Raw genomic sequence first — 14,670 nt, forward strand, 5'->3', positions numbered from 1 at the left:
GTCCTGAATGTCCCTCTGGAGAAGCCCTTACTTAGCGAAGAGGGGAGTGCAGGCTCATAATTTAAGCAGATGCTTAACTTCAGATAAAAGACTAAAGCTCACAAAAACAGCTTCGCATCTCCTCCTCCATATGATATGTCACTGTGACTACTCCTATAAACAGGGTTCAGTGACTAGACAAGAACTAAATAAGGGAAGTGGACACTGATACACTAAAAATTTTGAAAAAACAAAATTTAGTACAGAAAGAGAAAACTGAACATGCAGCACACAGTAAACAGTCCTCTAGCACGGCTTGCCTTTTCAGCATTTTAGAAAATTATAGTGAAAAAAAAATGTTCCAGTACAAAACCAAAAAACGCACGCAGATACGTTTTGAAGTTAAGAAATATGGAAATAAAAATCGCTCATGCAGTTGCAATTCCACTCCACCATGCATCTTAACTGCACTATTATCTTTCACCGTGAGATTCCATACTGTTTTATCCACACAAAAACCAATGGGAATTGGCATCTGTACCTCCTGTACTAGGCAGCTTAAGACATTGTAGAGCCTCCAACTTTAAGGGCCTGAAAGCTCTATTTGGTAAACTGTGAGAAGGAAGTGCCACTGGACAAAGAAAACTGAAAATATATTTCCTCCATTGTTCCTTATATTCCTGTCAATACATGGCTACCAAACATATTTTCTAGACACTTAAATTACTATTTCATTTTGAAATTTTCCATTGAAGTAAACAAATGAAATATGAATGTTTCACATATTAAGATTACAACCAACATCCTTCCTTTGGACTGGAACCATGGTCATTTTTGTAACATGCAGAACTGAGACCGAAATAGAGTGAGATCATAATTTGCAGTAACGCACACTTCTTCAGAGAGCTCCATTTGAAATCTTTGTGTTTTTTTTTTTCCAAGAGGATTTAGCATCTTTACATAATTGTGTATGTTCAGTGACTTCAACTGCAGCTGCAAATCCTTTGTATTTTTGAAAATCTAACAATCAGACTTTGAATTAAGAAGCATTAAATAAAGAAACATTTCCCATTAGTAGCCACCTTGAAAATCTGCATTTAAAATGGTTTTCCCCTCATTTTATAGGAGCATTGGGTTCTAAGTCAGGATATAAATGGCTTCCGCAATTCAAAATGTATCTCCTCCGAAATACTCTTTTCTCCTACAATTCTGTGTCTCGTCCACTGTACACTTTCCAACACTGCAGTTACGTGAGGACAAGAGCCTCTATTATTATATAACGATGACGCATCCTTGAGTACTATCCACATACCCTTTAGTCCTTTGATTAGGCAATGATCTTTCTTGACTTTCTAACAACAATGGAGGGGAAGATATAATTTGAAATGAAATTATTAAAAATATCTATTGAAAAAACAGATTCTACCATATGAAGTTAAGCTCATATTGACCTTGTGGGCCAACAGGCATGGACCCTTTGGGTGTACAGCACAGACATTTCTCATTCGAGGTCAGGGAATAGATTGAGATTCTGCACCCAAGTCAGTAAGCCAGAGGGAAAGGCCTGCTAATCTCTTTCCAAATGACTCTTCAATCAGACAAATTAGGAGTAGAAGCTGCAGTAACTCATAGAAATATTAATGTATTTAGATGAAATACAAGGAATGTGTTTTTACACAGTGGTGGTTTAAATAGGTTTTTTTTAGACAAAAGAGGACTCATGAGACTCCAGATTCTTAAATCCTGACTACATACTACACATGGCGTTGTCCTTCCTTCAGTTACAAGAAGTGCCTTGTGTTTTACTAGGGAGTGTGCTCCCAGATTTCCCACATATAAATTGCTTTTTCCCATCCTTTCAAAAATCAGCAACTAATAATTCCTTACAAGAATTGGATTAACATGTCAAATATATATATATATATCCATTTACTCATCAGACCAACTGAGAAATACCGAACTGTGTAACTGCATTCCGCTTCTTGCAGACTACATCTTAATTTTGCCTTCCCACATCTTTTCAATCTGCCTTCTAGAAACTTCACCAAGAAGGATGCCAGTTCTAGTTACTGACTAGAAACAATTTCCAATAAATACCTGTTTACTAAGACCACCAGCAGGCTGCAGATAATGTGACCAACAGTGACTGGGACAGTGCATTCCAACAGCGCAAAACATTAAGTAATTCTCTACCTGTTTTCAAGTTTGATGAAAATTTCTGTCCCTACAGGAATTCAATCAACACTGTGTACAAACACCACATTAATTCTGAAACATTGAAAGAATCTGAAACCTTCATCAGTTCACAACTTACTTTGCACAGATCATAATTCCGTATCCTGCATCATCTGATTCACTTTAAAACAAGCCAATATTTTTCTGCTTGCCAACAATAAAAATTTTTTGCACTTTGCAAGTGTAAAAGTGTTTAAGTTGTCTGGAACCTCTGCACTTTGAAACATTCACAGTACCAGTCCTCTTGTGCTCTTCTGCAGGCCTACACAGTGCAAGTGCCAGACCCTTTGACCTCCTGAAGGCACCAGTACCATTACGTTAGACCTCAAGTCTCATTCAACACTAAGTTTCCTCAAAGGTCATGGCTAGTCCCATTGGTAGAGAGAACGAATAGGAGGACAGAACAGAAAGGTGAGGGAAGAGAACAAGAACAACAGAAGCAGGATAAGTTGTGAAGGTATTGAAAATAACACAATTTTCCTCAGCCCTATAAAATCTTAATAATTTTCTATTCTTCAATCTACTGCTATCACTAAAAGCACTTACCTAAAATCTATTGTGCCAAAACCATACAGGATTCTTCCCAAAAGATGTGTTGGTAAACTAACAAGTACTCTGTCATCAGATTTCTCCTCTACTTTTATATACTTTGGTGCATAGCCACAAAATCACGTGGGTAGAATTCAGGCGCCTACATCCACGATAATGACCCATAAAATATGGCCTATACCTTCCAGATATGTGAAATTAAACAGGTACCTAGTTCTTCTCCCGTGAAGCCTGGGGATATGCAGATTTCAGAACCAGCCGTCCTTGCCAGGAATAAACATCTATGTCCAACACAACATTCAGATTTGCCAGCCACGGACCTACAGGCACACGGAGATCGGATCAGCAGGAACAGTCTGAGCGTACCTCGTGTCTCCTGAAAGACCGGGAGACGCACAAGGCATGTAACACACCACCTCGCTTCGGTTTCAAACGTTACAGGCCAGTAGTTGGGCGCCTTTGCTCAGCGGCAGGAGAGCAGCTTCTTGTGCTCTCCTCGGCCTGAGGGAATCACGAGCACGCCCCTCATCTTCCCACCACCTCAGCGAGGTTAGATGAGGCTACACCAGGACAGAAGGGTTTTTCTAGCCCTTTTTGCTGAGAGGGCTGGAAATACAAACCTACCTCTTGTTTGGAATTCTGACTTCCCTCATCCCGGGAGGTAAATAACTAAGTATTTTTTATTAAAATTCATGTTGTAATTGATGTTGAATCACTTTAATGAAGTCGTTGATGCTTTTACAGTAGCTATTTTCATTCAAAGTATTGCCTGTGAAGTCCAGCAAATGGGACACTGGCAGGAAATTTTAAGTTTGGGGAACAGAGCCTAATAGCCCAAAACTCAATGCAGAATATATGTAGTCTCCATGAGAAATGCACGTTACACCAAACTTGATTAAGAATTAAGATGAGATTAAATATTAATGCACAGAACTATCTCGTTTTCCCAAAGCAAATCGCCCAGGAACAACGAGGGACGGTCTCAGTTCTATAAAAAGCACCTTCCCGTCTCGCTTCCCCTGCAGATACAATACTGACACTGACCCCAGCCGCACTCACAGAAAAGAAGTAGAGAATAGTTGGGTGAAGACTGCAGAAATAATTGTCTCAAATATAGATTTCTAGTTATGCACACACAAAAAAATCTGGAAGAGCAGTATCATTCAAATAAACACAACAGCATGAATGCCAACTCCTTGACACCCACATACACTATAAAGTGAATTTAACTTAATACTGCCCTCAGGTTCTGCATTTGTTCTTTGCATTCCAGATCCTGCTATCACAGACAACAGTAAAGAGCCAGCAGCTAGCTCAAAAGTCAAGATGCCAACCCACAGGCTTCAACAGACATATTTGCTGTCTTCACTAATTCTCTCCGATTATTAACAGATTTCAACTATTCCAAAAACATTTGATAACCAGAAAATGTCTTCTCAATGCAAGCATACTGAAATGCACAGACTACAGACAAAACTGTAAGTTCAGTTTATGGATTTTACGTTAGATACTGCTATTTCTTGCACAGCTGTCTAAAAAATGGACATACTGCTAATTGGCAGGACTACTGTAACTGTAAATCCCCAATAACGTATTCTGAATATCTCCATGAAACTTTCCACAGATTAAAATGCAATTACTAACTGAGTACATTCCAGCAATCTTCGAAAAAATAAAGCATTACCCAACATGAACTGGGCTGAAGATGGCGTGGAAGGTGAAAAAGAAAGCAAAAGCAAATGATTTCACACTCTTCATCACGTTTAAAAAACTCTGATTAAGGTACGGAACTGTCTGTCTTAGGAATCTATACATTCCCATTGTCACAGCACATGAACAGCACAATCTTTTAAAAATATTTGCCATCACCAATATTTATGTTATGTAGAAAAAAATCATCCCCAACGTACCTTGGAAAATGACACCAAAAATAAAATAGTATTTAAATAAATAATGATAACATTCTGTTAGCCTTCCCCTCCCCTCCTGCCTCCTGCTCTCTCTGAAAACGGGATAAATGTGTTTAAACCACCCAGGGGATGCCAGTTCCATTGGTCTAACCAGGGACTATGTTGGAAAAGAGGGAGGTCATCTTCTCCATCCACTTCAGAGGTTTCCACCACTGTTTCGTGGACTGTAAGGTCCATTAATCCATTTTCCTAGATTTCCTGCTGTGGACTTTTTCTTTTCTTTTTTCAAATCTTTTTAACAGTATCACAGTGATATTCCCTCCACCAAGTGACAAATCAAAAAAAAAAAAGGGAAAAAAGGGGGGGGGGATTACTGTGCAGTGATTACCTGCTCACAACTCAAGTCTAAAATCAAGATGCATGATACAGACACTTTGCCTGAATCCACTCTTGACAAAATAGTAAACAAAGCCACGAAGTCAAATATGTGTAAAGTCTGCATTTCCCTTGAAAGAGGGATTTTTTTTTTTATTCATTTAGAGAATATAAGTAATTGAGTTAAGAAAGATCGTATTTTGGACAATACAATAATGTCTTTTCAAAGAAAAAATTTTCCTGAAGAAGTGTTCAGGTGATTTTCCTGATGGATTCTGACCTGATCATAACAACAGTATCAGCAGTTTCTGCAAAAACAACTTGAAGATCAGAAGCTGAGAGGTAATTGAGCATTGGATACTGCTAAAGAAGCAGGCGAAGTTAGATGCTTGGAACAGAAACGGTATCTTTTAACACAGAATAAATTTAAACCCACCTAAATCCTTGCTGAAGTGGTTAAACATCACCTGAGGTCCAAACTGAAGGAATATCTAAAAGTACAAGAGAGACAACAAGAAAACTCCATACACACTTTTTGAATAAGCACAGACCTACAGATGATGCTTTACAGTAGCCCAGACTGCATGAGCTGCCTACAGAACCTCAGATGAAAATCACCAGTAAACACAGTAAATTCCATACAACTAGATCTACTCTGACATTTAGATGATAAATAGAAACAGGATGAATTTATCAAAGGTACCAGACAAACATGTCAAGGTGGAAACATGACAGTAGCATCTTTAGAAAATACATACTAAATGTAGTTTAGTTTTTTGCTATTTGAAAACACAATTTTTGCTATTTGAAAACACAGTGCTCAACAACACCATACTTTGCTTTCAAATCAGAGTGGGGAAACTGACAGTAAGTTTTGATTATTTCAAAACCAGCCCAATAAATGAGACGACTTATCTTTGAACATGAATTCCTCAGGGCAAAAATGTTTCCTATTACTTGTTTCTGGAGTAAGAGACACTGTTCTACAAATGAATTCAGAAGCTTGTGCATTATGTGGTACAATCCAATCGCTTCCTTACTGCATAACCATGATGAGTTAATAACTAAAAACTACTTTTTTTCCAGGAGCTGTTGGCAGAAGAGCCTTTAGGTATACAGTCATTTTGGAAATTAATCCCTTCAAGACTGGTGACAATAATCTCTAGGAGATTTTCTGGGTTCCTCCTATTCCTTAATAGAAAGCCTCCACATTTCTCCTAGCCTTCTCAGACTTTTTCTTTTCCATAAAGGTCTTGCTACTGAAAACATAAATTGAATGTCTGAATCACAATGAGTACATGAGCAAATGAGCATAGTACAACTGTAATAATAAATAAGTACTACGCTGAATGGTATCCACTGTGTTATGTGCGGTTCCAATAACTAATTCACGGATCAATGCTCTCTCTTGAAGGTTATCCAAAATTGGAAGCAGGAGGCCTCAACCAGGGAGGTAATATCAAAAGGTCAGTGTTAAAAATCTAGTATTTGTCCAAACCTACCACATTGTTTAAACTGAGCTAATGCAGCTTCTTCCTATAATTAGCAACCGAGAGTATTTTGGTTATCACAGAGCAAGTGGGAATTTGCAACCGTCAGCACTAGAAGTGGTTGCCATGTGGAGCACGCCAGCTGCCTCCCACTTGGGTATCTTGTGTCTGCCGAGGATTTATGAGAAAACTAAGAACAACATGTACGAAAACTAGGAACAGCAAAAATTATAGGGCAATAATTAATATGAAGTTTTGAATGAAGCAAAGTTGTCAAATAGGGGCAATAAATATAGCTAGAAGACTGTAACATTATTCAACCTGTATAAAGAGGCTTTGAGCAACCTGGTCTGCTGGGAGGTGTCCCTGTCCACAGCAGGGGTGTTGAAATAGACGGGCTTTAAGGTCCCTTCCAACCCAAACTGCTCAATAATTCTATTAACGCAAGAAAATATATTCAGTGAAAAAGTGTCTTCCAATCCTAAAATTCCAGAAGATTTTTATCATTTGTCTCATTTACTAACTTTAGTGAACTAGGAGTTTCACCATTTTAAGCTTCTCAGGGTAAATTATCCATTATTGGTAGTTGTACCATATATAACAGGTCGAAGATCAGCATTAATGAACATTCAAAATGTAAAATCGAAAATTAGATTGTGTTAGAAAACCAATAAGAGCAAAACAAAGATCCAATCAATGCACATGAAGGCTGCCATAGGCAGCAGTTAAAAAGAGCAAGCACGTTTTAAGGCGTTCTTGAGCCCCACTAAATATTATTTGACTAGAAGTTTACCTATTTACTTTCTAACGGTTCTTTTAAAAAGCAGCTAGTATGATGTAATTCTTTACTAGAATGAATTTCCAAACCCAATTTCAAGGACATGAGACATTAAACTCAAGGAGGTAAGTGGACTCCTTTCTATACCAACAGACTATGTTCCTACAAACACTGATTTTCCTCTCTTTAACAAGCTACATTGTAAGACAATAGTTTAATCATCTAGACAGTAAGACAATAATTTAGTCATCTATCCTGGCAGTATATTTGATAGCACTACTGTCTCCCTCACGCAAACTACTTTTCTGTAATCTCAACGCATACACTGAAAAACGTTTGAATTACATACATTAGTAGAATCCAATCTCCTAATGGAGATCAATTTTTGACAGCTAGAATTTTCAGCATATAGCTTACATGCTATCTGAAAAAATCCATATTTGAATGTATCTATTTTTAAACAAAACTGAAGAAAATTCTTATTGCCTTCTATTAATGTTGTTACTTTGAATTCAGCCAAATTTTGAATTAGCTTTCCTTCCTTTTTAAGACCACCTTAACAAACAGTTACTTAGAAAGAAAATATTCCTTCAATACAGTCCTTAAGACAAATACTCCACACTTACACCTCACCTTACTTCCAAAAATTCAGGTTTCACCACATGAGATGTCATGGGTTTTGGCTGGGACAGAGTTAATTTTCTTCATTGATGAAATACATGCATAAATGTATCTCAGTGTAAAACACAAGTTTACAAACCTACTCAAGCTTCATCAAATCTGCAATTTCCAAGCACAATTTGATCAACAGATAACTTTTAACAACTGATAACCAAATAACAATTTAGTTGTTGTTCTACATTTCTTTTTCTTAAAAAGAGAAATAAATGTAATTTAAAATGACTGGGGGGACAGAGGGACAGAAAGGGATTGTCCTTACTATTTAATTCCATTTAAATGAAAACTTTAAATTATAGTGACATTTTAATTCATCTGAGAGTCTTCTACATTCTTACACACTTGTAGGTATATCTAGACACATGCAAGGCAAAAACACTGTAATTTTTTATATTTTTTTAGCTAGATCCTAAGGATTTTAAAGATATATTTATTACAGTATCTGGATTGCAACTTTCCTTATTTAATGTAATTCCCATTAATTCTATATTGGAAAGATAAGACTTTAAAAAAATACTTAATGTTTCAATCTTTTTTGCAGATAACTGAAATTCTTAGGGATATCATAAAACAAAGTCAAAAGCCTATCTTAAAACTGATACAAAAGCTAGGAAGCTGAAATCAAACAACTGTTTAATCCCCTTTCAGAGCATTAATTGAATTTTACATATTTCAAATATTCTCCAAAAACGATGGCTTTGCAAGTAATAAACATACAGATGTAACAATGTAAATAGTTTCATTTTTTTAACCAACTACTCCAAAAAGGCAGTTTTCACTAGGTGTTTTTTTTTTCCGTCTTCAACAGTAGATGGCATTCCAAGCATCTCCTGCAGAAAGCGCTTTCCTAGCTGCTTGTAGTATCACCAGCTGCTACACTGAAATATGCGACCCTGGGCTCAGCTGGTAGCAGGTGAATTAAATAAAAATCCATTTTAACTCTATAAATAATTTGAAATGCATTAGTAATTACTTCGGTCTTGATATTTTATTTTGCCTGTTAAGTAAGAATTTTTTTAACACCATTAGCTGTAGCATATTCACCAGGTGAAAACCACAAGCACTACAAGAGAGACAGTAAGGTAATATTTCTTAGACTATGAGGTCTAACTGCATGAACAGGATCCAAATTCCTTCCAGTCAGAGCCCGGCCAATCCTAGAGAATTGCACAGGAAATAACAGGAACAGAAATCAATATTGTGAATTTGTTCTTGTTTTCAGCCTCTTCAGAATCAGAGAGCCCCTTACAGAGAGCCCCTTTGCAGGGCTGGCTTACAGCTTGCATCCACTCATACCTGAAGCTATGAATAACTATCATATAGCAGTGTTAGCAGTGGAGGTACCTCATCAGTAAGGACAGTGTACTAAATGATAAATTGCATGAAAAATACCAAAAAAAAAAAAAAGAAACACATCATAGTTTCTGCTACAAAAACAAGATTACAAACTAAGATTTAAACAGGAAATGAAAAACCAGGACAAGAAAAATAAGCAAGAAATACAATAGTAATGCAGTCTCTTATTCCACACATATTTTGTGACAATACTTTCAAATTGATTTTTTTTAATCTAGGAAAGTGTTAGTCTTACTGACACAAACTTTACCGTGACATCTTGTAATAAGAACTGAAAATTAAATTGTATATATCTTAGACTTGAACATGTTTAACAGCCAATTTATCAAGTCATTTAGTTTTGCTAATTTGCTATTCCCATAAATCGTGAGAGGTGGATATTACATTATTAAAGAACTTTTAAAATTCTTTATGAGGAAATAATTCCAATATTCTTAAGATTTTTTGTTATAAGAGGAAAACATAAAATACTGCTCTTTTCCCTGAAAAACAAGAATTAATTGACTAAAAATACAAATGTACATACTTAAAGATTTTAAAACTGATGTTGAAAGAATACCAGAAGTCTTAGAAGAGGAACTGCCTGGGTAAAAGCATTCCAAACATAAACCAACTTGTCTTATTCTTGAAGGAAGTACCGAAAGGAAGGAAGGAAGGAAGGAAGGGAGGGAGGGAAAGAAAAACTTCTGAAGAACACACTGGTATGATTAATTTTTAACAATTTTGATTGCTTTGTCCTACAAGTTAAATTCTTTCAAATAGCTTCCATAAGTTAAGGACGTACTAAGCAGAACTTTAAAAGTATTTAAATTATCTGCTATAAAAAGTAACGAAAATTGTTTCTTTCAAACTAAGACGTTAGGGCCTCTGAACAGAGTTCCTTAGCCTCTCCAAAACATCTCATTTTAGCTAAGAAATAATTTTAAATGCTAAAGCTGTTTTATTTTTATTAATCTTCATTAATCCCTGCCACATACAAACCCCTGCAGTAGCCAGTGACTGAACCTAACTGAGACATTCCCTGCCCAAGTGACTTATGGTTTTCTTCATCCTCCTATCAGCTTGCAACACCAAAACCTGAGAAGTGTGATGTTTTGGGTCCATTAGGCTTGATGTTTCAGAGTACAATGCAGGTTGATCAATTAGGCACTACTATATTGCAAGACTGTACAGCCATCACATATTTCTTTTGAGGCATCTCCTTCAGCATCTTTTTATATGGCACTCAGCAAGTCACTTTAACAGCCAGTGAAAAAAAATCCTAAATTTAATTTCTCTCAGCATCACTGACACAAGAATGAAACGAGGATCTGATCTGTGTAACTACTGCCATTGCTCAATGAAAGTAAACCACCTACTCTATAGATAGGCACCAGCAAAGAACTCTGGAATCCCAAAGTGAGTGACGTTAAGAAAACAAAAACCGTATGAATATTTAGTAAATTCTGTTTGCTTGTACTCCATTAATTGGAATTCATAGGACAACTACTCACTCAAAAGTACTCCTGCAGGCCACCCATCTAACCTCTGAGATCTCATATAAATAGTCAAGGTCAATAAAAGTTGTTCAAACATCTAATTTCATTCTTCTAGTCCAAAAACACATCCTAGTGGTTCCTGAAAGTAGTACAGATATTCTTGTAAAAACAAAATTGTCTCCCAGAAAAGGTGAAAAACTTCCATGTCATTACATTTAATAGAGACTTGAATATACACTTTAAGTATAACTGAAACTGTAACACTCTCGTTTTCTGTCTTTCTTCCATTTTTCTCTAAGATTAGCTTTCCTAGTTAAGCTGCAAAAAACCTTCCTACGGTCAGAGTCACAATTAAGTACCTGGGTTGGTAGCCTTTCAGCCTTTCCACCAAGTGTCAATGAAAGTTTCTAGTGTACAATCAAACATCATACTCTAATTAAATAAAACCACAGTATTCTCTCAATGATAAACATTTCAACGTTGACTCAAGAGCTGAACTTCCTGAAAGGATGTGATGTCTCTTACAAGGTTTTATAAAGAAGAAACTGAAGTTTTCCTCCTTTGTTTTCTGTATTTGCTTGAAATAAATTTAGCAACCAATTGAGAACCTAGAAGATGTTCCTCTCCCAAACACAGGTGATATCTGGAACACTCACTGCTCATTTCTAAGAGTAACTAGCTTTAAATTCCAGAAACGTAGAACTGACCACAGTTGGTTAAAGGCATTTGTACGGGGAAGATCTCTCATTCTTCATCCAACAAATCTATACCTGTACTAGAAGCATAAATGGAAAGTAACCTACGTAAATACTTTTGTGAGCATCATTCTTCAGAAACACAGCTTATTCATACTCTCCTCTGAAAAGTTTCTGAATGTCTAAAAACAGCATTCTGGATTGCAGCTTTGGATGATCATTTATCTCATAAATCTTTATTGTAAAGCAGACACTCATTGTTCTCGTTTCCATCTAATTGCAAGCATTCATTCATGTCTGTTTGCAATTAGGGTGCATTTAAAGTGAATAGAACTGCCATTCATGAAGACACTATATATAAATGAAAATTAGTAAATACACAGTGACATCAAAACCAGCCCTAACAATAGTCCCATGATTTAAAATGTAGCACATGGTAAACATCCTGGAAAAACTCACTGGTAAACACATTCTGCAGAGTTACAACACTAAGTACTCCAAGTATCCATTTCTAATGGTAGTAGGAAACTAAATTCTGTAAATTCAATATTTTTTTTAAATTCAAACTATTCTTACAAATGCAAAGTAAAGGTGATCTATAGAAAACAGGTTTAAAAGTTACTTTCAAGTTCGTAAACTAGTGATTTGGTATGCTTCTGTTTTGTAAGAAAATAACAACCCTTTTCTTCAAAGGAAGGATGTACAGGCATTTTTGCTTAAAGAGACTGAGAGGAAAAAAAGAGCACTTCAAACATAATGAAAAACCTACCCAAGATCAGCATGGGGAGTAAAGTTTTGTAGAAGGTAAAGATGGAAAGACGAGTTTATGAAGTTTGAGTCACAGTTATTCTCACAAGTCATGGTTTATCCCAAGCACAAGTTCAATACACACAGCCACAGAGTAGAAGGCAAATGAGAAAACAATATCTTAAATAGCTTAACATATAATAAAGATTAGACCTACAACCTTGTATCTTGTTTGAACCTCCCAAACTATAATTTATGCTCAATACTTCTTGCACCATCTTCTACTGTGGGGCATGAAGAGCAACAGACTTTCATTTATTTGAAAATCTTAAAGTTACCCTCAGACTTCTGTCTTAAAGTATATCAAACTTGTTCTAATTTGTTTCCGTGTTTTCTAGAGATCTCACCTGGACTGCTGTCAACTAATCCACTGCTATTTTGAGTTTTTTCAAAACTGGACACGTTCCAGCTGGGCTGGTACTCATCAGAAGTGTTTTGTAGGACAGAGCGATGTTTATGCAACCCATGATGGCAAATACCCATAACAACATGGACAATTAAAGTTCATGTTCAGCGTAAGAGGCAGTTTAAAACCTAGATATTGCACTTGGGAATTGCCGCCCAATCAGTTGCTAACTTCAATTTAAACAAATGGTTACCTCCAAGCATAGTACTTACTGAATAATATCTTTGTTGAATACCATTCAATAATTTTAGACCATATCACTGATTTATCAAGATCATTTTAAACCTCTTTCCTAGCATGCTTCTAAGTGCACCCTATGCCGTCATAATGGGCATTAATGAAAAGAATGACTGACTATTGTCAGACAACTCCGCAAAGTTTCACTTGGTGCACTGTTCCATTCAGACAGAAAACCATCCACAGCTAAAATCAGTAAAATTTTCTGACTATTATTCATTAGTATTTACTATGATTCTACAAGCAGTTTTCTCTGTATCACCTTTCCAGGGTTACTTCGGAATAAGTTCTGCAGGATGACTGCATTCCTCAAGTCAAGATATATTCTCTACTGCCACTTCTCTGTCTGAAAAACCCGATACCTGTTGCAGAATTATGTTACGTTTTTTGGCACAATCTGTTCTTGATAAATCCTCATTGGCTATTATTCACTTCCTCATTACCTTCTAGATACTTACAAGAGCTTTGTTTATTCCTTCCACTGCTTTTCTGGGAATTAAACTGGTCTATTTCATGTCTAACTCTGTATTTTCTTCCAACAACCCCACCTCCAATTTTAAAATGGATCCTGTGTTTGCCCTTCTCTCATCTTCTCAAACACCATATCCAGAAAAAAAGATTTCATTAGATGTCCTCAACTCTTAAATTACTTAGAAAAAACTCTAGGTGATGTACTGAGAAAAAACTCTATGAGACCCAACTAATTAGTATTTTTATTATTATTTTGTGATTCACAAGTATATTTAAACTCACAATTTCAGAGACAATCCTAGAATCTCAATTAATTAAAATATTGCTTTAGCGACCAAGAGCAGGCTGATGAAAAGAAACAGAAAATCACTGAAGACAGTTTGGCTATGCAATTACTAGTAGCAAGTCTAACCAAGAAACAAAATAAAAAACTGTTTAACACTTTGGGGCAACAGTGTCTTGGAAAGCACAATGGTTTCTTACTAATATGGATGATCTTTACTCACGAAAGACAGAAAAAGTTCATCCATCACAGCCCTACCAGGCTTGTCTATGACAGTGTTTGCCAATATCAAAAAGTCCTGTTTCGGTCGTGTGCCAAACAGTTGGATTTTTTTGGAACCTCTCCGGACTGCTCTCCCAAAATCTCAGGATTCTTAGTCACAGCTGGCTTCTTAGTTGAGGAAATGACATTGATGAAAAACAGAAAAAGCACACAGATATGGATGTGCTTGTCACAGCTGCAGAAACAACACATTCTGAGACACTGTCTTACTTGTAGTGTCAATTATATACTTATGTGGAAAACAATACTTTTTTTCCTCCACAAAAGAGACACTAACTACAAGAAGACAGAGGTTTTATTTAGCTAAACTCAATCCCAAATTTCATGAAGAGGGTATACAATTCAAATACTTACCTCAACCTTTCTTTAAAAACAATATACAGCAGAAGGGAGGTGAAAAAATGCACAAAAACATTTCCAATATTAAAGAATTTAGAAAAGATGGGGAAGAATATCATGAGGACTGGGGAAAATGTCAGTGAGACCTGAGCTCATTTATTTTTACATTACTGGAAACATGTTGAAATTGATAGCTTTATTTGAATCTTTTCAATTTCTATACGCACAGAAGATGTAGAAACTCTTAAAAGAATGTTTTGACTGCAAATTGGTTCGTTTTGCTCTTTCACTTTAGCACTCTAGCTACTTGATCATCCAAAGC

General features: G+C 36.2%; 1 protein-coding gene across 38 annotated transcripts in view; it reads right to left on the reverse strand.

Annotated features, from left to right (window-relative positions):
- RIMS2 (regulating synaptic membrane exocytosis 2) overlaps positions 1-14,670 on the reverse strand; it is a 462,822-nt gene that overhangs the window by 401,584 nt on the left and 46,568 nt on the right. The gene's annotated exons all lie outside the window — the stretch shown is intronic.

The sequence above is a fragment of the Anser anser genome (genome assembly GCF_964211835.1).
Source record: "Anser anser genome assembly, chromosome: 2".
In the NCBI taxonomy this organism is placed as follows: Eukaryota; Metazoa; Chordata; class Aves; order Anseriformes; family Anatidae; genus Anser; species Anser anser.